The sequence below is a fragment of the Hyla sarda genome, chromosome 1, assembly GCF_029499605.1.
Source record: "Hyla sarda isolate aHylSar1 chromosome 1, aHylSar1.hap1, whole genome shotgun sequence".
Lineage (NCBI taxonomy): Eukaryota > Metazoa > Chordata > Amphibia > Anura > Hylidae > Hyla > Hyla sarda.
Window position 1 is genome coordinate 559,329,137 of NC_079189.1, and position 21,781 is coordinate 559,350,917.

General features: G+C 56.5%; 12 non-coding genes and 1 pseudogene across 12 annotated transcripts; all 13 read left to right on the plus strand.

Annotated features, from left to right (window-relative positions):
* The first annotated feature begins 173 nt into the window (after positions 1–173).
* Positions 174–337, plus strand: LOC130336803 (U1 spliceosomal RNA). The gene has a single exon (XR_008878047.1). It is a non-coding gene; the product is annotated as a U1 spliceosomal RNA (small nuclear RNA).
* A 742-nt stretch (positions 338–1,079) lies between these two features.
* Positions 1,080–1,243, plus strand: LOC130336825 (U1 spliceosomal RNA). The gene has a single exon (XR_008878048.1). It is a non-coding gene; the product is annotated as a U1 spliceosomal RNA (small nuclear RNA).
* Positions 1,244–1,986: 743 nt separating this feature from the next.
* On the plus strand, positions 1,987–2,150 carry LOC130336836 (U1 spliceosomal RNA). Its single transcript, XR_008878049.1, has one exon. It is a non-coding gene; the product is annotated as a U1 spliceosomal RNA (small nuclear RNA).
* Positions 2,151–2,866: 716 nt separating this feature from the next.
* On the plus strand, positions 2,867–3,030 carry LOC130336847 (U1 spliceosomal RNA). Its single transcript, XR_008878050.1, has one exon. It is a non-coding gene; the product is annotated as a U1 spliceosomal RNA (small nuclear RNA).
* Positions 3,031–3,772: 742 nt separating this feature from the next.
* LOC130336858 (U1 spliceosomal RNA) lies at positions 3,773–3,936 on the plus strand. The gene has a single exon (XR_008878051.1). It is a non-coding gene; the product is annotated as a U1 spliceosomal RNA (small nuclear RNA).
* A 734-nt stretch (positions 3,937–4,670) lies between these two features.
* On the plus strand, positions 4,671–4,834 carry LOC130336869 (U1 spliceosomal RNA). Its single transcript, XR_008878052.1, has one exon. It is a non-coding gene; the product is annotated as a U1 spliceosomal RNA (small nuclear RNA).
* A 740-nt stretch (positions 4,835–5,574) lies between these two features.
* LOC130336880 (U1 spliceosomal RNA) lies at positions 5,575–5,738 on the plus strand. Its single transcript, XR_008878053.1, has one exon. It is a non-coding gene; the product is annotated as a U1 spliceosomal RNA (small nuclear RNA).
* A 734-nt stretch (positions 5,739–6,472) lies between these two features.
* On the plus strand, positions 6,473–6,636 carry LOC130336891 (U1 spliceosomal RNA). The gene has a single exon (XR_008878054.1). It is a non-coding gene; the product is annotated as a U1 spliceosomal RNA (small nuclear RNA).
* Positions 6,637–13,346: 6,710 nt separating this feature from the next.
* Positions 13,347–13,481, plus strand: LOC130337115 (U1 spliceosomal RNA; annotated as a pseudogene).
* Positions 13,482–14,224: 743 nt separating this feature from the next.
* On the plus strand, positions 14,225–14,388 carry LOC130336903 (U1 spliceosomal RNA). Its single transcript, XR_008878055.1, has one exon. It is a non-coding gene; the product is annotated as a U1 spliceosomal RNA (small nuclear RNA).
* Positions 14,389–15,125: 737 nt separating this feature from the next.
* LOC130336914 (U1 spliceosomal RNA) lies at positions 15,126–15,289 on the plus strand. The gene has a single exon (XR_008878056.1). It is a non-coding gene; the product is annotated as a U1 spliceosomal RNA (small nuclear RNA).
* Positions 15,290–16,032: 743 nt separating this feature from the next.
* Positions 16,033–16,196, plus strand: LOC130336925 (U1 spliceosomal RNA). The gene has a single exon (XR_008878057.1). It is a non-coding gene; the product is annotated as a U1 spliceosomal RNA (small nuclear RNA).
* A 737-nt stretch (positions 16,197–16,933) lies between these two features.
* On the plus strand, positions 16,934–17,097 carry LOC130336947 (U1 spliceosomal RNA). Its single transcript, XR_008878058.1, has one exon. It is a non-coding gene; the product is annotated as a U1 spliceosomal RNA (small nuclear RNA).
* The last annotated feature ends 4,684 nt before the right edge of the window (positions 17,098–21,781 follow it).

The window sequence follows — 21,781 nt, forward strand, 5'->3', positions numbered from 1 at the left end:
GTCGCGGGGGGTGGGTCAGGGTCTCCACCCTTCTCCACTTGTATCTGTATGTTCTGCAACTGTACTGGCCCCCCTCCCCCAAACCAAAACCATGAGGGAAAGGAGCCGAAATCGCACCAATGGAGGTGGTCTGCGTCCGAGGGGCGCCTCTCCGGCTAGGCGCCGAACAACTCATACTTACCTGGCAGGGGAGATACCATGATCACTAAGGTGGTTCTCCCAGGGTGAGGCTCATCCATTGCACTCCGGGTGTGCTGACCCCTGCGATTTCCCCAAATGCGGGAAACTCGACTGCATAATTTGTGGTAGTGGGGGACTGCGTTCGCGCTTTCCCCTGATTTCCTCTGGTCAAAAATAGTGCTCGTCTGTTGTGCCCTGGGTGGCTGCAGAAGTGGTGCGCCTGCTCCATCTTCTTCTCCTCCTCCACATTTTATCAGTCGAGTTTTCCTGCTGTGTTTGGGTGATCTTCAGGGCTGAGCACACCGTGGGGTGCGATGGTTGAGCCTCCGTGCGAGAATCGAGTGTGTGCGGGTGCTTTGCTTTCATTCATCCATGGGCCTGCGTCTCCCCCTTGTGGTCAATCTGCAGTGCCATCCATCCCGGCCGGTCCATTTATTTTCTTGAAGTTGTGTTGTGTTGTGTTGTGTTGTGTTGTGTGTGTGTGTGTGTGTGTGTGTGTGTGTGTGTGTGTGTGTGTATGCCTTTCAGCTTGACTTCCTAACCTCCTTTCCTCCGTATGCAGCCCTGAGCCTTCCTCCTTGTAGGCGTGGCAATGTTGAGACTGTGAGCGAGCGGCTGCACCGCACCGCCCATCCATGCAAATATCCAGTTTTGTGTCTGTCTGTGGCGTCTTTGCAGTGTTGTGATGCACGCCGCAAAGTGAATCCGGACCCTTGGGACGCCTTAGTCGCGGGGGGTGGGTCAGGGTCTCCACCCTTCTCCACTTGTATCTGTATGTTCTGCAACTGTACTGGCCCCCCTCCCCCAAACCAAAACCATGAGGGAAAGGAGCCGAAATCGCACCAATGGAGGTGGTCTGCGTCCGAGGGGCGCCTCTCCGGCTAGGCGCCGAACAACTCATACTTACCTGGCAGGGGAGATACCATGATCACTAAGGTGGTTCTCCCAGGGTGAGGCTCATCCATTGCACTCCGGGTGTGCTGACCCCTGCGATTTCCCCAAATGCGGGAAACTCGACTGCATAATTTGTGGTAGTGGGGGACTGCGTTCGCGCTTTCCCCTGATTTCCTCTGGTCAAAAATAGTGCTCGTCTGTTGTGCCCTGGGTGGCTGCAGAAGTGGTGCGCCTGCTCCATCTTCTTCTCCTCCTCCACATTTTATCAGTCGAGTTTTCCTGCTGTGTTTGGGTGATCTTCAGGGCTGAGCACACCGTGGGGTGCGATGGTTGAGCCTCCGTGCGAGAATCGAGTGTGTGCGGGTGCTTTGCTTTCATTCATCCATGGGCCTGCGTCTCCCCCTTGTGGTCAATCTGCAGTGCCATCCATCCCGGCCGGTCCATTTATTTTCTTGAAGTTGTGTTGTGTTGTGTTGTGTTGTGTGTGTGTGTGTGTGTGTGTGTGTGTGTGTGTGTGTGTGTGTGTGTGTATGCCTTTCAGCTTGACTTCCTAACCTCCTTTCCTCCGTATGCAGCCCTGAGCCTTCCTCCTTGTAGGCGTGGCAATGTTGAGACTGTGAGCGAGCGGCTGCACCGCACCGCCCATCCATGCAAATATCCAGTTTTGTGTCTGTCTGTGGCGTCTTTGCAGTGTTGTGATGCACGCCGCAAAGTGAATCCGGACCCTTGGGACGCCTTAGTCGCGGGGGGTGGGTCAGGGTCTCCACCCTTCTCCACTTGTATCTGTATGTTCTGCAACTGTACTGGCCCCCCTCCCCCAAACCAAAACCATGAGGGAAAGGAGCCGAAATCGCACCAATGGAGGTGGTCTGCGTCCGAGGGGCGCCTCTCCGGCTAGGCGCCGAACAACTCATACTTACCTGGCAGGGGAGATACCATGATCACTAAGGTGGTTCTCCCAGGGTGAGGCTCATCCATTGCACTCCGGGTGTGCTGACCCCTGCGATTTCCCCAAATGCGGGAAACTCGACTGCATAATTTGTGGTAGTGGGGGACTGCGTTCGCGCTTTCCCCTGATTTCCTCTGGTCAAAAATAGTGCTCGTCTGTTGTGCCCTGGGTGGCTGCAGAAGTGGTGCGCCTGCTCCATCTTCTTCTCCTCCTCCACATTTTATCAGTCGAGTTTTCCTGCTGTGTTTGGGTGATCTTCAGGGCTGAGCACACCGTGGGGTGCGATGGTTGAGCCTCCGTGCGAGAATCGAGTGTGTGCGGGTGCTTTGCTTTCATTCATCCATGGGCCTGCGTCTCCCCCTTGTGGTCAATCTGCAGTGCCATCCATCCCGGCCGGTCCATTTATTTTCTTGAAGTTGTGTTGTGTTGTGTTGTGTTGTGTTGTGTGTGTGTGTGTGTGTATGCCTTTCAGCTTGACTTCCTAACCTCCTTTCCTCCGTATGCAGCCCTGAGCCTTCCTCCTTGTAGGCGTGGCAATGTTGAGACTGTGAGCGAGCGGCTGCACCGCACCGCCCATCCATGCAAATATCCAGTTTTGTGTCTGTCTGTGGCGTCTTTGCAGTGTTGTGATGCACGCCGCAAAGTGAATCCGGACCCTTGGGACGCCTTAGTCGCGGGGGGTGGGTCAGGGTCTCCACCCTTCTCCACTTGTATCTGTATGTTCTGCAACTGTACTGGCCCCCCTCCCCCAAACCAAAACCATGAGGGAAAGGAGCCGAAATCGCACCAATGGAGGTGGTCTGCGTCCGAGGGGCGCCTCTCCGGCTAGGCGCCGAACAACTCATACTTACCTGGCAGGGGAGATACCATGATCACTAAGGTGGTTCTCCCAGGGTGAGGCTCATCCATTGCACTCCGGGTGTGCTGACCCCTGCGATTTCCCCAAATGCGGGAAACTCGACTGCATAATTTGTGGTAGTGGGGGACTGCGTTCGCGCTTTCCCCTGATTTCCTCTGGTCAAAAATAGTGCTCGTCTGTTGTGCCCTGGGTGGCTGCAGAAGTGGTGCGCCTGCTCCATCTTCTTCTCCTCCTCCACATTTTATCAGTCGAGTTTTCCTGCTGTGTTTGGGTGATCTTCAGGGCTGAGCACACCGTGGGGTGCGATGGTTGAGCCTCCGTGCGAGAATCGAGTGTGTGCGGGTGCTTTGCTTTCATTCATCCATGGGCCTGCGTCTCCCCCTTGTGGTCAATCTGCAGTGCCATCCATCCCGGCCGGTCCATTTATTTTCTTGAAGTTGTGTTGTGTTGTGTTGTGTTGTGTTGTGTGTGTGTGTGTGTGTGTGTGTGTGTGTGTGTGTGTGTGTGTATGCCTTTCAGCTTGACTTCCTAACCTCCTTTCCTCCGTATGCAGCCCTGAGCCTTCCTCCTTGTAGGCGTGGCAATGTTGAGACTGTGAGCGAGCGGCTGCACCGCACCGCCCATCCATGCAAATATCCAGTTTTGTGTCTGTCTGTGGCGTCTTTGCAGTGTTGTGATGCACGCCGCAAAGTGAATCCGGACCCTTGGGACGCCTTAGTCGCGGGGGGTGGGTCAGGGTCTCCACCCTTCTCCACTTGTATCTGTATGTTCTGCAACTGTACTGGCCCCCCTCCCCCAAACCAAAACCATGAGGGAAAGGAGCCGAAATCGCACCAATGGAGGTGGTCTGCGTCCGAGGGGCGCCTCTCCGGCTAGGCGCCGAACAACTCATACTTACCTGGCAGGGGAGATACCATGATCACTAAGGTGGTTCTCCCAGGGTGAGGCTCATCCATTGCACTCCGGGTGTGCTGACCCCTGCGATTTCCCCAAATGCGGGAAACTCGACTGCATAATTTGTGGTAGTGGGGGACTGCGTTCGCGCTTTCCCCTGATTTCCTCTGGTCAAAAATAGTGCTCGTCTGTTGTGCCCTGGGTGGCTGCAGAAGTGGTGCGCCTGCTCCATCTTCTTCTCCTCCTCCACATTTTATCAGTCGAGTTTTCCTGCTGTGTTTGGGTGATCTTCAGGGCTGAGCACACCGTGGGGTGCGATGGTTGAGCCTCCGTGCGAGAATCGAGTGTGTGCGGGTGCTTTGCTTTCATTCATCCATGGGCCTGCGTCTCCCCCTTGTGGTCAATCTGCAGTGCCATCCATCCCGGCCGGTCCATTTATTTTCTTGAAGTTGTGTTGTGTTGTGTTGTGTTGTGTTGTGTGTGTGTGTGTGTGTGTGTGTGTGTGTGTGTGTATGCCTTTCAGCTTGACTTCCTAACCTCCTTTCCTCCGTATGCAGCCCTGAGCCTTCCTCCTTGTAGGCGTGGCAATGTTGAGACTGTGAGCGAGCGGCTGCACCGCACCGCCCATCCATGCAAATATCCAGTTTTGTGTCTGTCTGTGGCGTCTTTGCAGTGTTGTGATGCACGCCGCAAAGTGAATCCGGACCCTTGGGACGCCTTAGTCGCGGGGGGTGGGTCAGGGTCTCCACCCTTCTCCACTTGTATCTGTATGTTCTGCAACTGTACTGGCCCCCCTCCCCCAAACCAAAACCATGAGGGAAAGGAGCCGAAATCGCACCAATGGAGGTGGTCTGCGTCCGAGGGGCGCCTCTCCGGCTAGGCGCCGAACAACTCATACTTACCTGGCAGGGGAGATACCATGATCACTAAGGTGGTTCTCCCAGGGTGAGGCTCATCCATTGCACTCCGGGTGTGCTGACCCCTGCGATTTCCCCAAATGCGGGAAACTCGACTGCATAATTTGTGGTAGTGGGGGACTGCGTTCGCGCTTTCCCCTGATTTCCTCTGGTCAAAAATAGTGCTCGTCTGTTGTGCCCTGGGTGGCTGCAGAAGTGGTGCGCCTGCTCCATCTTCTTCTCCTCCTCCACATTTTATCAGTCGAGTTTTCCTGCTGTGTTTGGGTGATCTTCAGGGCTGAGCACACCGTGGGGTGCGATGGTTGAGCCTCCGTGCGAGAATCGAGTGTGTGCGGGTGCTTTGCTTTCATTCATCCATGGGCCTGCGTCTCCCCCTTGTGGTCAATCTGCAGTGCCATCCATCCCGGCCGGTCCATTTATTTTCTTGAAGTTGTGTTGTGTTGTGTTGTGTTGTGTTGTGTGTGTGTGTGTGTGTGTGTGTGTGTGTGTGTGTGTGTGTATGCCTTTCAGCTTGACTTCCTAACCTCCTTTCCTCCGTATGCAGCCCTGAGCCTTCCTCCTTGTAGGCGTGGCAATGTTGAGACTGTGAGCGAGCGGCTGCACCGCACCGCCCATCCATGCAAATATCCAGTTTTGTGTCTGTCTGTGGCGTCTTTGCAGTGTTGTGATGCACGCCGCAAAGTGAATCCGGACCCTTGGGACGCCTTAGTCGCGGGGGGTGGGTCAGGGTCTCCACCCTTCTCCACTTGTATCTGTATGTTCTGCAACTGTACTGGCCCCCCTCCCCCAAACCAAAACCATGAGGGAAAGGAGCCGAAATCGCACCAATGGAGGTGGTCTGCGTCCGAGGGGCGCCTCTCCGGCTAGGCGCCGAACAACTCATACTTACCTGGCAGGGGAGATACCATGATCACTAAGGTGGTTCTCCCAGGGTGAGGCTCATCCATTGCACTCCGGGTGTGCTGACCCCTGCGATTTCCCCAAATGCGGGAAACTCGACTGCATAATTTGTGGTAGTGGGGGACTGCGTTCGCGCTTTCCCCTGATTTCCTCTGGTCAAAAATAGTGCTCGTCTGTTGTGCCCTGGGTGGCTGCAGAAGTGGTGCGCCTGCTCCATCTTCTTCTCCTCCTCCACATTTTATCAGTCGAGTTTTCCTGCTGTGTTTGGGTGATCTTCAGGGCTGAGCACACCGTGGGGTGCGATGGTTGAGCCTCCGTGCGAGAATCGAGTGTGTGCGGGTGCTTTGCTTTCATTCATCCATGGGCCTGCGTCTCCCCCTTGTGGTCAATCTGCAGTGCCATCCATCCCGGCCGGTCCATTTATTTTCTTGAAGTTGTGTTGTGTTGTGTTGTGTTGTGTTGTGTGTGTGTGTGTGTGTGTGTGTGTGTGTGTGTGTATGCCTTTCAGCTTGACTTCCTAACCTCCTTTCCTCCGTATGCAGCCCTGAGCCTTCCTCCTTGTAGGCGTGGCAATGTTGAGACTGTGAGCGAGCGGCTGCACCGCACCGCCCATCCATGCAAATATCCAGTTTTGTGTCTGTCTGTGGCGTCTTTGCAGTGTTGTGATGCACGCCGCAAAGTGAATCCGGACCCTTGGGACGCCTTAGTCGCGGGGGGTGGGTCAGGGTCTCCACCCTTCTCCACTTGTATCTGTATGTTCTGCAACTGTACTGGCCCCCCTCCCCCAAACCAAAACCATGAGGGAAAGGAGCCGAAATCGCACCAATGGAGGTGGTCTGCGTCCGAGGGGCGCCTCTCCGGCTAGGCGCCGAACAACTCATACTTACCTGGCAGGGGAGATACCATGATCACTAAGGTGGTTCTCCCAGGGTGAGGCTCATCCATTGCACTCCGGGTGTGCTGACCCCTGCGATTTCCCCAAATGCGGGAAACTCGACTGCATAATTTGTGGTAGTGGGGGACTGCGTTCGCGCTTTCCCCTGATTTCCTCTGGTCAAAAATAGTGCTCGTCTGTTGTGCCCTGGGTGGCTGCAGAAGTGGTGCGCCTGCTCCATCTTCTTCTCCTCCTCCACATTTTATCAGTCGAGTTTTCCTGCTGTGTTTGGGTGATCTTCAGGGCTGAGCACACCGTGGGGTGCGATGGTTGAGCCTCCGTGCGAGAATCGAGTGTGTGCGGGTGCTTTGCTTTCATTCATCCATGGGCCTGCGTCTCCCCCTTGTGGTCAATCTGCAGTGCCATCCATCCCGGCCGGTCCATTTATTTTCTTGAAGTTGTGTTGTGTTGTGTTGTGTTGTGTGTGTGTGTGTGTGTGTGTGTGTGTGTGTGTGTGTATGCCTTTCAGCTTGACTTCCTAACCTCCTTTCCTCCGTATGCAGCCCTGAGCCTTCCTCCTTGTAGGCGTGGCAATGTTGAGACTGTGAGCGAGCGGCTGCACCGCACCGCCCATCCATGCAAATATCCAGTTTTGTGTCTGTCTGTGGCGTCTTTGCAGTGTTGTGATGCACGCCGCAAAGTGAATCCGGACCCTTGGGACGCCTTAGTCGCGGGGGGTGGGTCAGGGTCTCCACCCTTCTCCACTTGTATCTGTATGTTCTGCAACTGTACTGGCCCCCCTCCCCCAAACCAAAACCATGAGGGAAAGGAGCCGAAATCGCACCAATGGAGGTGGTCTGCGTCCGAGGGGCGCCTCTCCGGCTAGGCGCCGAACAACTCATACTTACCTGGCAGGGGAGATACCATGATCACTACGGTCTGAAGAACTCCAAGCATTGTGGTAGAGATTTTGCGTAGTACGATTGCAGTACTTTTCGTTCTTATTAGAACCGCATTTCTCTAGAGCATACCACCTGAAGATCGTCTCCTGCCTGCCTCGGAACATCTGAAGAAGGAGAAGATCTTGAAGACTGCAGCTCCGGAAGAAGCCGACGAAGAACCTGGAAGAAGGGAATCGGCGGTGAATTCCGGAACAGCGGCGAAGAGGAAGGCGGCGCAGAATCTTTTCGAAGAAACTCGCTGCCTCTGGAGAAGGATTTGCATAGCTCCTCCCACCGGGACCGGATCTGCATAGCTCCTCCCACCCGGGAAAGAAGACTTTGCGAAGCCTCTCTCCACAAGCAAGCAAGGAAGCGGAAAAGAGCCTGCTGGAAGAAGCCATGGCCTCAACCAGCAAGTCCACCCAGGAGGCTGCAGGGCAAGGCCTGGAGGTCCAGCCCCAACCACAGCAAGCTTCAACCTCCACCACGGCAAGGCAGAAGGGCGGCAGAATTCCTAACCTGGAAGCTCCAACCCTGGAGCCCTGGATGAGGCAGACTGTTGCCTTGAAGCTCAAGCCCGTGGACGGAAGGGTGCCGGACATGTCCCACGACGTGTTCTGCAAGAAGATGCTGGCGGATCAAGGCTTCCCCACGGCTGACACCCTGGGAATAGCAACCTTCTTTTCGGGAATCTTCTACATCACCTTTGCCACCATTGGGACCTGTAGAAGATACTGGGAGGTGGTGAAAGCGGCGAGTCCCGAATCCCCTTTCTCTCGCTTTGTGGGCAACTGCCTTATTCAAAGAGAGGAGAGGCGGGTGACGGTCTCAATGCGGAACCCACACACCCCAGGCACGGACATCTCGACCTTCCTGAAGCGCTTCTGCACCGTGGTGAGGGAGCCCACCCGCATCCTGAACTCACTCGGATACTGGACCTGCAAGTGGTCTGTGGTCGTCAGACTCAACAAGAACCCTGCTTCTCCAGACGGACTACAGCACCTGCCAACGACATTTTCCTTGGGCAACTCCACAGGACTTATCTTCTACCCGGACATGCCGCAGACCTGCAGGAGATGTGGCAAGATGGGCCACGAGGGCAAGGACTGTACGGAGGATGCCTGCAGGTATTGCCGTGTGACAGGTCACACGACCAAGGACTGCCCCAAGAGCAAGACCTGCAACCTCTGCGGACTGGCAGCCCACAGCTACAAGGACTGCCCCCAGAGGGAGAGAACATGGGCATCTGTGGCAGCGAGAGCACCGAAGCCAGCCCCAGCTCCGGAGCCAACACCACGGATGGCCAAGCCGACCAAGGAGGGTAAGAAGGCGAAAGCCACCACCCCTGCCCCGTCCCGCCCCTCCCCTGCCCCTCCCGCCCCATCCCCTGCCCCTCCCGCCCCATCTCCTGCCCCATCCCGCCCCACCCCTGCCCCATCCCGTCCCACCCCTGCCCCATCCCGTCCCACCCCTGCCCCTCCTGCCCCATCCCGTCCCACCCCTGCCCCTCCTGCCCCATCCCGTCCCACCCCCGCCCCACCCCGTCCCACCCCCGCCCCTCCTGCCCCATCCCGCCCCACCCCTGCCCCCCGTACCCCACCCCGGCCCACCCCTGCCCCCCGTACCCCACCCCGGCCCACCCCTGCCCCGTCCTCCCCTGCCCGGCCCACCCCTGCCCCGTCCTCCCCTGCCCGGCCCACCCCTGCCCCGTCCTCCCCTGCCCGGGCACTCTCTCCTGCCCCCCGCCCCACCCAGCCTCCTTTCTCTCCTGGCCCAGCAGCACCTAACCCCCCTCCAGCTGCTGGTGCCCGCCCTTCGGAGGACTTTCCTGTGCTTCCTCCCCCAGGTACCATACAGAGGAAGAGGAAAGGAAGGGACAACGTATCAGAAGAGTCCCACAAAAGAAAAATAATCGAGACCTGCGAGACCCCTCAAGCTTCAGATGAGGAGGAGGAGATGGAGCAGGTCTGCGAGAGCCTTGAAGCTTCAGAAGGAGAGGAGGTGATGGAGCAGGCCCAAGTGGAGCAGGTCCAAGCAGAGCCAGTCCAAGCTCAATCTATGGAGGAGCTGCTGCAGGACCCAGAGGTTAAGAAAATCCTGGACACTCCGTCCAACACGGTCTACGACGAGTTCTTGGAAGGGCGCTACGAGAAGCCACAGGAGCCGACAGGCGCCAGAGAAGAGGACCCGTCCGACCAGACTGGTAACTAGTATCAGAACTAACCTCTCTTTTTATTCCCATGGCTGATCTCAACATCTTCTGCATTAATGTGAGGAGTATTAGAGCTTGGTTTAGATTTCAGACTGTTCTTACGTTCTTAGATTCCCAGAGGTGTGATGTTTACATGTTGCAGGAATGTGCTTTGTCTGCTTCTAGGTCTTACAACCATCTGGCCAGGCAGTGGCCTCACGGCCCTTCCTACTGGTCTGGTGGGGGCGACAATAGGTCTGCGGGGGTGGCCATCCTGATCAGGGGAGGTAACTTTGCACTTGATTCCGTCCGGGAGCTCGTCTGTGGCAGACTTCTTGTCGCAGACGGTTCCTGGGCGGGTGAGCCCGTGCGGCTCATCAGCGTGTATGCCTCCCCTGAGAGGGATGTCCGACTGGAGGTTCTCCAGGCCCTGCGGGCTGAACTCGCCACCACTAGAGCAGTAGTGTTGGGTGGTGACTTCAACTGCCCCATTGAGGTGGACGGGCGCAGTTCTGGCACATCCGCCAATCTGGACGTGACGTCTAAACTGCTGATTGAGATGGTGACGGAGGCATCCTTGCAGGACGTTGTCGGGTCCATCGGGAACGGCTCCGTAAACTATACGTGGAGCCGCCCCGATGGCTCGCTCCGTTCTCGGATAGACTTCATCTTCACTTCGAGAGCAGTCAGAAAGGTGTCGTACTCTATGGTCCCCTGCTTCTTCTCTGACCACAGGGCCATTCGATTCCGGGGGACTCTGGGCCATGGATTCCCACCTGGCCCGGGCTCCTGGAAGTTGAATTGTGCCCTGTTGGAGCAGAGGGAGGTCATGGAGGAACTTAGGGATGCTTACCTTGTATGGCGAAATGACAAATGTCTGTTCAAGTGCATCAGCGATTGGTGGGAATATGTTAAAGTCGAATTCCGTTGTTTCTTTCAGGCAAAAGGCAGACAACAGGCGTGTGCGAAGAAGTGGAACTTGAGGAAACTGCAGCGCGAGCTGCGGTCCCTGCAGGACCTGCTCCAGTGTGGCTGGGACGTCAGGGAGGAGCTGGAGGAGACCAAAAAGAGCTTGAAAAGGCACTTTGAGGAGGAATCCAAGCGAATCGTCTTTCGTTCCAAGGTGGAGAACCTGGAGAAGGGTGAGAAATGTAACTCTTTCTTTTTCAGGAAGCTCCATGCCGGCCACACGCCCCTGACTGAGCTACGAGATGAGACCGGACACATGAGGAGCGGCAAGGAGGAAGTGATGGGGGTCGTCCACGACTTCTACAGCAACCTCTACGCCCCCAAGTCATCCGACCCCGAAGCCGCCGAGAGGTTCCTGTCAGGTGTCACTAACGTTGTTGATCCCGCAGGTGCGGCGGCTATGGACGATCCCTTGACGGTGGGGGAGCTGCTCTCTGCCGCTAAATCCTTTAAGCCCGGCAGGACCCCGGGCAGTGACGGTCTCCCGGCCGAGCTCTACGTAGCGCTGGGTGACCTGATCTGTCCGGACCTGTTGGAGGTGTACGAGGAGATGGTGGTGGGGGGCAGAATGCCTCCGTCGTTGAGGGAAGGGATGATCACGATCTTGTATAAGCGGAAGGGGGAGAGATGTGACCTGAAAAACTGGCGTCCCATCTCTCTCCTGAACGTGGACTACAAGATCCTCGCCAAGGTGCTGGCCAACAGGCTGAAACCTGTCATGGGGCAGATCGTCCATCCGGACCAGACCTGCAGCATTCCTGGCCGCAGGATTGCCGACAGCCTTGCCCTTGTGAGAGACACGGTCCATTACATCCAGGACCGCGGGGGCCGCGCCGCCCTGGTCAGCTTAGATCAGGAGAAGGCGTTCGACCGTGTCTCCCACGCATTCATGGACAGGGTTTTGCGCAGGCTGGGTCTGGGGAAGATGTTTTGCTCTTTTGTTAACGTTATGTATTTTGACATTTACAGCACGGTGTTGGTGAACGGCTGGAAGACTGACCCCTTTTCCATTCTTTCAGGGGTTAGACAAGGCTGCCCTCTTTCACCTCTCCTTTTTGTTTGTGTTATAGAGCTCTTCGCTGAGACTATCCGGCAGAATGGAGAGATCAGAGGGATCACCGCACCAGGACCAGATCGCCACGAGGTCAAGTGCTCGCTCTACATGGACGACGTGACCGTCTTCTGCGCTGACCAGCGTTCGGTGACTGCACTCGTCCAGACCTGCGAGGACTTCGGCAGAGCTTCGGGGGCAAAAGTCAACTGCGGGAAGTCGGAGGCCATGCTCTTCGGGGAATGGCACCTGGCTTCTCCCGCCCCCTTCCCCTTTGCCGTTAAGCCGGACTTCATTCAAATTCTTGGAGTCTGGTTCGGGAAGGAAGGAGCGGCCCTTAAGTCTTGGCAAGACCGACTAGGAAGGATAAACTCGAAGATCGGACTGTGGAGCTCCAGAAAGCTCACGATGGAAGGCAAGGCACTTGTCCTGCGGAGTGAAGTTTTGCCTGTGCTCCAATATACCGCACAGGCCTGGCCTCCCCATACCACCGTTTGCAAGGCCATCACCCGGACAGTGTTTGGCTTCGTCTGGGGCAAAATGGACAGAGTCAAGAGGACCGTGATGTACAAGGAACCCCGCAAGGGTGGGAAGGGAATACCCGACATCCCCGCTCTGCTGAGGGCCTCCTTTGCATGTGTCACGGTGCAGCGGACTCTTGTAGAAAAGACTGGCTCAGCGGGCAGGTCCATGTCTCGCTTGCTTCTCATGCCCCTCTGGAGACAGCTGGGCTGGGACAAATGGGACAGCTCCATCCCTTACAACTGGAACACTCCCTGGTTCTATGGGGATGTTGTCCGGTTTGTGAGGGAGCACCAGCTGGAAGGACTGAAACCAGACCTATGGAAGCCGAAGACAATCCACAAGCTCATCCGAGCTAAGGACTCGACCGAGCTGGTTCCGGGACTCCCCGCAGCCACTGCAGAGACAGTTTGGAACAATGTGGCCTCAAAGCGGCTTACCAATGGACACAAGGACTTGTCGTGGATGGCCGTCATGGGAGGTCTCTCTCTCAGGTCATTCATGCATGCCCGCAACCTGTGCAAGACCCGGTACTGCCCCCGTTGCCCCTACGTGGAGGAAACATCTTTCCACGTGTTTTGGCAGTGCCCCTTTGCACAGGGTCTGTTGGACGCCCTAGAACAGGAACTCAGAGACTCAGTGCCCAGGAGCTGCCTATCGTACCATTCGGTGCTTTACGGCCTGTTCCCTGGGACCCACGACGTGGAGGCCATCCAGGAGGCCTGGCGCCTTATGAACTGTTTTAAGGACGCAGTGTGGCTTGCCAGGAACCGCCTCGTGATCAACAGGGAAAACATGTCCGTCCGGGACTGCCGCAGGTTCATCAAGAACCTGCTTAGAGACTATTCCATCTTGGACAGCTCGGCCGTTGATGAGGAAGAAGAGGAGTGAAGACCCCTCTCCTTCTCCCATGTCCCCCTGAAGATACAGCCCAACAGTTTGGCCCTGTGATCTGCCCCCTCCCTACCCCCACATAGTCGCCCACACCCCTACCCCGATCACAGATTGTATTATTTGGTTTTTGTTTGATCTCTTGTGCCTTTATATTGCAGGATTGAGCTGAATGTTAGAGTAGCATGGTGTGCGATGTATAGCTTAGGGAACCTTTGCTGTGTATCGTACTATCATGCTTTGTGTGACTGTAATTTATTGTACGACTTGTAATGACTGAACGGAAAATAAAGCTCTTTCAATCAAAAAAAAAAAAACTAAGGTGGTTCTCCCAGGGTGAGGCTCATCCATTGCACTCCGGGTGTGCTGACCCCTGCGATTTCCCCAAATGCGGGAAACTCGACTGCATAATTTGTGGTAGTGGGGGACTGCGTTCGCGCTTTCCCCTGATTTCCTCTGGTCAAAAATAGTGCTCGTCTGTTGTGCCCTGGGTGGCTGCAGAAGTGGTGCGCCTGCTCCATCTTCTTCTCCTCCTCCACATTTTATCAGTCGAGTTTTCCTGCTGTGTTTGGGTGATCTTCAGGGCTGAGCACACCGTGGGGTGCGATGGTTGAGCCTCCGTGCGAGAATCGAGTGTGTGCGGGTGCTTTGCTTTCATTCATCCATGGGCCTGCGTCTCCCCCTTGTGGTCAATCTGCAGTGCCATCCATCCCGGCCGGTCCATTTATTTTCTTGAAGTTGTGTTGTGTTGTGTTGTGTTGTGTGTGTGTGTGTGTGTGTGTGTGTGTGTGTGTGTGTGTGTGTGTGTGTATGCCTTTCAGCTTGACTTCCTAACCTCCTTTCCTCCGTATGCAGCCCTGAGCCTTCCTCCTTGTAGGCGTGGCAATGTTGAGACTGTGAGCGAGCGGCTGCACCGCACCGCCCATCCATGCAAATATCCAGTTTTGTGTCTGTCTGTGGCGTCTTTGCAGTGTTGTGATGCACGCCGCAAAGTGAATCCGGACCCTTGGGACGCCTTAGTCGCGGGGGGTGGGTCAGGGTCTCCACCCTTCTCCACTTGTATCTGTATGTTCTGCAACTGTACTGGCCCCCCTCCCCCAAACCAAAACCATGAGGGAAAGGAGCCGAAATCGCACCAATGGAGGTGGTCTGCGTCCGAGGGGCGCCTCTCCGGCTAGGCGCCGAACAACTCATACTTACCTGGCAGGGGAGATACCATGATCACTAAGGTGGTTCTCCCAGGGTGAGGCTCATCCATTGCACTCCGGGTGTGCTGACCCCTGCGATTTCCCCAAATGCGGGAAACTCGACTGCATAATTTGTGGTAGTGGGGGACTGCGTTCGCGCTTTCCCCTGATTTCCTCTGGTCAAAAATAGTGCTCGTCTGTTGTGCCCTGGGTGGCTGCAGAAGTGGTGCGCCTGCTCCATCTTCTTCTCCTCCTCCACATTTTATCAGTCGAGTTTTCCTGCTGTGTTTGGGTGATCTTCAGGGCTGAGCACACCGTGGGGTGCGATGGTTGAGCCTCCGTGCGAGAATCGAGTGTGTGCGGGTGCTTTGCTTTCATTCATCCATGGGCCTGCGTCTCCCCCTTGTGGTCAATCTGCAGTGCCATCCATCCCGGCCGGTCCATTTATTTTCTTGAAGTTGTGTTGTGTTGTGTTGTGTTGTGTGTGTGTGTGTGTGTGTGTGTGTGTGTGTGTGTGTGTGTGTATGCCTTTCAGCTTGACTTCCTAACCTCCTTTCCTCCGTATGCAGCCCTGAGCCTTCCTCCTTGTAGGCGTGGCAATGTTGAGACTGTGAGCGAGCGGCTGCACCGCACCGCCCATCCATGCAAATATCCAGTTTTGTGTCTGTCTGTGGCGTCTTTGCAGTGTTGTGATGCACGCCGCAAAGTGAATCCGGACCCTTGGGACGCCTTAGTCGCGGGGGGTGGGTCAGGGTCTCCACCCTTCTCCACTTGTATCTGTATGTTCTGCAACTGTACTGGCCCCCCTCCCCCAAACCAAAACCATGAGGGAAAGGAGCCGAAATCGCACCAATGGAGGTGGTCTGCGTCCGAGGGGCGCCTCTCCGGCTAGGCGCCGAACAACTCATACTTACCTGGCAGGGGAGATACCATGATCACTAAGGTGGTTCTCCCAGGGTGAGGCTCATCCATTGCACTCCGGGTGTGCTGACCCCTGCGATTTCCCCAAATGCGGGAAACTCGACTGCATAATTTGTGGTAGTGGGGGACTGCGTTCGCGCTTTCCCCTGATTTCCTCTGGTCAAAAATAGTGCTCGTCTGTTGTGCCCTGGGTGGCTGCAGAAGTGGTGCGCCTGCTCCATCTTCTTCTCCTCCTCCACATTTTATCAGTCGAGTTTTCCTGCTGTGTTTGGGTGATCTTCAGGGCTGAGCACACCGTGGGGTGCGATGGTTGAGCCTCCGTGCGAGAATCGAGTGTGTGCGGGTGCTTTGCTTTCATTCATCCATGGGCCTGCGTCTCCCCCTTGTGGTCAATCTGCAGTGCCATCCATCCCGGCCGGTCCATTTATTTTCTTGAAGTTGTGTTGTGTTGTGTTGTGTTGTGTGTGTGTGTGTGTGTGTGTGTGTGTGTGTGTGTGTGTGTGTGTGTGTATGCCTTTCAGCTTGACTTCCTAACCTCCTTTCCTCCGTATGCAGCCCTGAGCCTTCCTCCTTGTAGGCGTGGCAATGTTGAGACTGTGAGCGAGCGGCTGCACCGCACCGCCCATCCATGCAAATATCCAGTTTTGTGTCTGTCTGTGGCGTCTTTGCAGTGTTGTGATGCACGCCGCAAAGTGAATCCGGACCCTTGGGACGCCTTAGTCGCGGGGGGTGGGTCAGGGTCTCCACCCTTCTCCACTTGTATCTGTATGTTCTGCAACTGTACTGGCCCCCCTCCCCCAAACCAAAACCATGAGGGAAAGGAGCCGAAATCGCACCAATGGAGGTGGTCTGCGTCCGAGGGGCGCCTCTCCGGCTAGGCGCCGAACAACTCATACTTACCTGGCAGGGGAGATACCATGATCACTAAGGTGGTTCTCCCAGGGTGAGGCTCATCCATTGCACTCCGGGTGTGCTGACCCCTGCGATTTCCCCAAATGCGGGAAACTCGACTGCATAATTTGTGGTAGTGGGGGACTGCGTTCGCGCTTTCCCCTGATTTCCTCTGGTCAAAAATAGTGCTCGTCTGTTGTGCCCTGGGTGGCTGCAGAAGTGGTGCGCCTGCTCCATCTTCTTCTCCTCCTCCACATTTTATCAGTCGAGTTTTCCTGCTGTGTTTGGGTGATCTTCAGGGCTGAGCACACCGTGGGGTGCGATGGTTGAGCCTCCGTGCGAGAATCGAGTGTGTGCGGGTGCTTTGCTTTCATTCATCCATGGGCCTGCGTCTCCCCCTTGTGGTCAATCTGCAGTGCCATCCATCCCGGCCGGTCCATTTATTTTCTTGAAGTTGTGTTGTGTTGTGTTGTGTTGTGTGTGTGTGTGTGTGTGTGTGTGTGTGTGTGTGTGTGTGTGTATGCCTTTCAGCTTGACTTCCTAACCTCCTTTCCTCCGTATGCAGCCCTGAGCCTTCCTCCTTGTAGGCGTGGCAATGTTGAGACTGTGAGCGAGCGGCTGCACCGCACCGCCCATCCATGCAAATATCCAGTTTTGTGTCTGTCTGTGGCGTCTTTGCAGTGTTGTGATGCACGCCGCAAAGTGAATCCGGACCCTTGGGACGCCTTAGTCGCGGGGGGTGGGTCAGGGTCTCCACCCTTCTCCACTTGTATCTGTATGTTCTGCAACTGTACTGGCCCCCCTCCCCCAAACCAAAACCATGAGGGAAAGGAGCCGAAATCGCACCAATGGAGGTGGTCTGCGTCCGAGGGGCGCCTCTCCGGCTAGGCGCCGAACAACTCATACTTACCTGGCAGGGGAGATACCATGATCACTAAGGTGGTTCTCCCAGGGTGAGGCTCATCCATTGCACTCCGGGTGTGCTGACCCCTGCGATTTCCCCAAATGCGGGAAACTCGACTGCATAATTTGTGGTAGTGGGGGACTGCGTTCGCGCTTTCCCCTGATTTCCTCTGGTCAAAAATAGTGCTCGTCTGTTGTGCCCTGGGTGGCTGCAGAAGTGGTGCGCCTGCTCCATCTTCTTCTCCTCCTCCACATTTTATCAGTCGAGTTTTCCTGCTGTGTTTGGGTGATCTTCAGGGCTGAGCACACCGTGGGGTGCGATGGTTGAGCCTCCGTGCGAGAATCGAGTGTGTGCGGGTGCTTTGCTTTCATTCATCCATGGGCCTGCGTCTCCCCCTTGTGGTCAATCTGCAGTGCCATCCATCCCGGCCGGTCCATTTATTTTCTTGAAGTTGTGTTGTGTTGTGTTGTGTTGTGTTGTGTGTGTGTGTGTGTGTGTGTGTGTGTGTGTGTGTGTGTGTGTGTATGCCTTTCAGCTTGACTTCCTAACCTCCTTTCCTCCGTATGCAGCCCTGAGCCTTCCTCCTTGTAGGCGTGGCAATGTTGAGACTGTGAGCGAGCGGCTGCACCGCACCGCCCATCCATGCAAATATCCAGTTTTGTGTCTGTCTGTGGCGTCTTTGCAGTGTTGTGATGCACGCCGCAAAGTGAATCCGGACCCTTGGGACGCCTTAGTCGCGGGGGGTGGGTCAGGGTCTCCACCCTTCTCCACTTGTATCTGTATGTTCTGCAACTGTACTGGCCCCCCTCCCCCAAACCAAAACCATGAGGGAAAGGAGCCGAAATCGCACCAATGGAGGTGGTCTGCGTCCGAGGGGCGCCTCTCCGGCTAGGCGCCGAACAACTCATACTTACCTGGCAGGGGAGATACCATGATCGCTACGGTCTGAAGAACTCCAAGCATTGTGGTAGAGATTTTGCGTAGTACGATTGCAGTACTTTTCGTTCTTATTAGAACCGCATTTCTCTAGAGCATACCACCTGAAGATCGTCTCCTGCCTGCCTCGGAACATCTGAAGAAGGAGAAGATCTTGAAGACTGCAGCTCCGGAAGAAGCCGACGAAGAACCTGGAAGAAGGGAATCGGCGGTGAATTCCGGAACAGCGGCGAAGAGGAAGGCGGCGCAGAATCTTTTCGAAGAAACTCGCTGCCTCTGGAGAAGGATTTGCATAGCTCCTCCCACCGGGACCGGATCTGCATAGCTCCTCCCACCCGGGAAAGAAGACTTTGCGAAGCCTCTCTCCACAAGCAAGCAAGGAAGCGGAAAAGAGCCTGCTGGAAGAAGCCATGGCCTCAACCAGCAAGTCCACCCAGGAGGCTGCAGGGCAAGGCCTGGAGGTCCAGCCCCAACCACAGCAAGCTTCAACCTCCACCACGGCAAGGCAGAAGGGCGGCAGAATTCCTAACCTGGAAGCTCCAACCCTGGAGCCCTGGATGAGGCAGACTGTTGCCTTGAAGCTCAAGCCCGTGGACGGAAGGGTGCCGGACATGTCCCACGACGTGTTCTGCAAGAAGATGCTGGCGGATCAAGGCTTCCCCACGGCTGACACCCTGGGAATAGCAACCTTCTTTTCGGGAATCTTCTACATCACCTTTGCCACCATTGGGACCTGTAGAAGATACTGGGAGGTGGTGAAAGCGGCGAGTCCCGAATCCCCTTTCTCTCGCTTTGTGGGCAACTGCCTTATTCAAAGAGAGGAGAGGCGGGTGACGGTCTCAATGCGGAACCCACACACCCCAGGCACGGACATCTCGACCTTCCTGAAGCGCTTCTGCACCGTGGTGAGGGAGCCCACCCGCATCCTGAACTCACTCGGATACTGGACCTGCAAGTGGTCTGTGGTCGTCAGACTCAACAAGAACCCTGCTTCTCCAGACGGACTACAGCACCTGCCAACGACATTTTCCTTGGGCAACTCCACAGGACTTATCTTCTACCCGGACATGCCGCAGACCTGCAGGAGATGTGGCAAGATGGGCCACGAGGGCAAGGACTGTACGGAGGATGCCTGCAGGTATTGCCGTGTGACAGGTCACACGACCAAGGACTGCCCCAAGAGCAAGACCTGCAACCTCTGCGGACTGGCAGCCCACAGCTACAAGGACTGCCCCCAGAGGGAGAGAACATGGGCATCTGTGGCAGCGAGAGCACCGAAGCCAGCCCCAGCTCCGGAGCCAACACCACGGATGGCCAAGCCGACCAAGGAGGGTAAGAAGGCGAAAGCCACCACCCCTGCCCCGTCCCGCCCCTCCCCTGCCCCTCCCGCCCCATCCCCTGCCCCTCCCGCCCCATCTCCTGCCCCATCCCGCCCCACCCCTGCCCCATCCCGTCCCACCCCTGCCCCATCCCGTCCCACCCCTGCCCCTCCTGCCCCATCCCGTCCCACCCCTGCCCCTCCTGCCCCATCCCGTCCCACCCCCGCCCCACCCCGTCCCACCCCCGCCCCTCCTGCCCCATCCCGCCCCACCCCTGCCCCCCGTACCCCACCCCGGCCCACCCCTGCCCCCCGTACCCCACCCCGGCCCACCCCTGCCCCGTCCTCCCCTGCCCGGCCCACCCCTGCCCCGTCCTCCCCTGCCCGGCCCACCCCTGCCCCGTCCTCCCCTGCCCGGGCACTCTCTCCTGCCCCCCGCCCCACCCAGCCTCCTTTCTCTCCTGGCCCAGCAGCACCTAACCCCCCTCCAGCTGCTGGTGCCCGCCCTTCGGAGGACTTTCCTGTGCTTCCTCCCCCAGGTACCATACAGAGGAAGAGGAAAGGAAGGGACAACGTATCAGAAGAGTCCCACAAAAGAAAAATAATCGAGACCTGCGAGACCCCTCAAGCTTCAGATGAGGAGGAGGAGATGGAGCAGGTCTGCGAGAGCCTTGAAGCTTCAGAAGGAGAGGAGGTGATGGAGCAGGCCCAAGTGGAGCAGGTCCAAGCAGAGCCAGTCCAAGCTCAATCTATGGAGGAGCTGCTGCAGGACCCAGAGGTTAAGAAAATCCTGGACACTCCGTCCAACACGGTCTACGACGAGTTCTTGGAAGGGCGCTACGAGAAGCCACAGGAGCCGACAGGCGCCAGAGAAGAGGACCCGTCCGACCAGACTGGTAACTAGTATCAGAACTAACCTCTCTTTTTATTCCCATGGCTGATCTCAACATCTTCTGCATTAATGTGAGGAGTATTAGAGCTTGGTTTAGATTTCAGACTGTTCTTACGTTCTTAGATTCCCAGAGGTGTGATGTTTACATGTTGCAGGAATGTGCTTTGTCTGCTTCTAGGTCTTACAACCATCTGGCCAGGCAGTGGCCTCACGGCCCTTCCTACTGGTCTGGTGGGGGCGACAATAGGTCTGCGGGGGTGGCCATCCTGATCAGGGGAGGTAACTTTGCACTTGATTCCGTCCGGGAGCTCGTCTGTGGCAGACTTCTTGTCGCAGACGGTTCCTGGGCGGGTGAGCCCGTGCGGCTCATCAGCGTGTATGCCTCCCCTGAGAGGGATGTCCGACTGGAGGTTCTCCAGGCCCTGCGGGCTGAACTCGCCACCACTAGAGCAGTAGTGTTGGGTGGTGACTTCAACTGCCCCATTGAGGTGGACGGGCGCAGTTCTGGCACATCCGCCAATCTGGACGTGACGTCTAAACTGCTGATTGAGATGGTGACGGAGGCATCCTTGCAGGACGTTGTCGGGTCCATCGGGAACGGCTCCGTAAACTATACGTGGAGCCGCCCCGATGGCTCGCTCCGTTCTCGGATAGACTTCATCTTCACTTCGAGAGCAGTCAGAAAGGTGTCGTACTCTATGGTCCCCTGCTTCTTCTCTGACCACAGGGCCATTCGATTCCGGGGGACTCTGGGCCATGGATTCCCACCTGGCCCGGGCTCCTGGAAGTTGAATTGTGCCCTGTTGGAGCAGAGGGAGGTCATGGAGGAACTTAGGGATGCTTACCTTGTATGGCGAAATGACAAATGTCTGTTCAAGTGCATCAGCGATTGGTGGGAATATGTTAAAGTCGAATTCCGTTGTTTCTTTCAGGCAAAAGGCAGACAACAGGCGTGTGCGAAGAAGTGGAACTTGAGGAAACTGCAGCGCGAGCTGCGGTCCCTGCAGGACCTGCTCCAGTGTGGCTGGGACGTCAGGGAGGAGCTGGAGGAGACCAAAAAGAGCTTGAAAAGGCACTTTGAGGAGGAATCCAAGCGAATCGTCTTTCGTTCCAAGGTGGAGAACCTGGAGAAGGGTGAGAAATGTAACTCTTTCTTTTTCAGGAAGCTCCATGCCGGCCACACGCCCCTGACTGAGCTACGAGATGAGACCGGACACATGAGGAGCGGCAAGGAGGAAGTGATGGGGGTCGTCCACGACTTCTACAGCAACCTCTACGCCCCCAAGTCATCCGACCCCGAAGCCGCCGAGAGGTTCCTGTCAGGTGTCACTAACGTTGTTGATCCCGCAGGTGCGGCGGCTATGGACGATCCCTTGACGGTGGGGGAGCTGCTCTCTGCCGCTAAATCCTTTAAGCCCGGCAGGACCCCGGGCAGTGACGGTCTCCCGGCCGAGCTCTACGTAGCGCTGGGTGACCTGATCTGTCCGGACCTGTTGGAGGTGTACGAGGAGATGGTGGTGGGGGGCAGAATGCCTCCGTCGTTGAGGGAAGGGATGATCACGATCTTGTATAAGCGGAAGGGGGAGAGATGTGACCTGAAAAACTGGCGTCCCATCTCTCTCCTGAACGTGGACTACAAGATCCTCGCCAAGGTGCTGGCCAACAGGCTGAAACCTGTCATGGGGCAGATCGTCCATCCG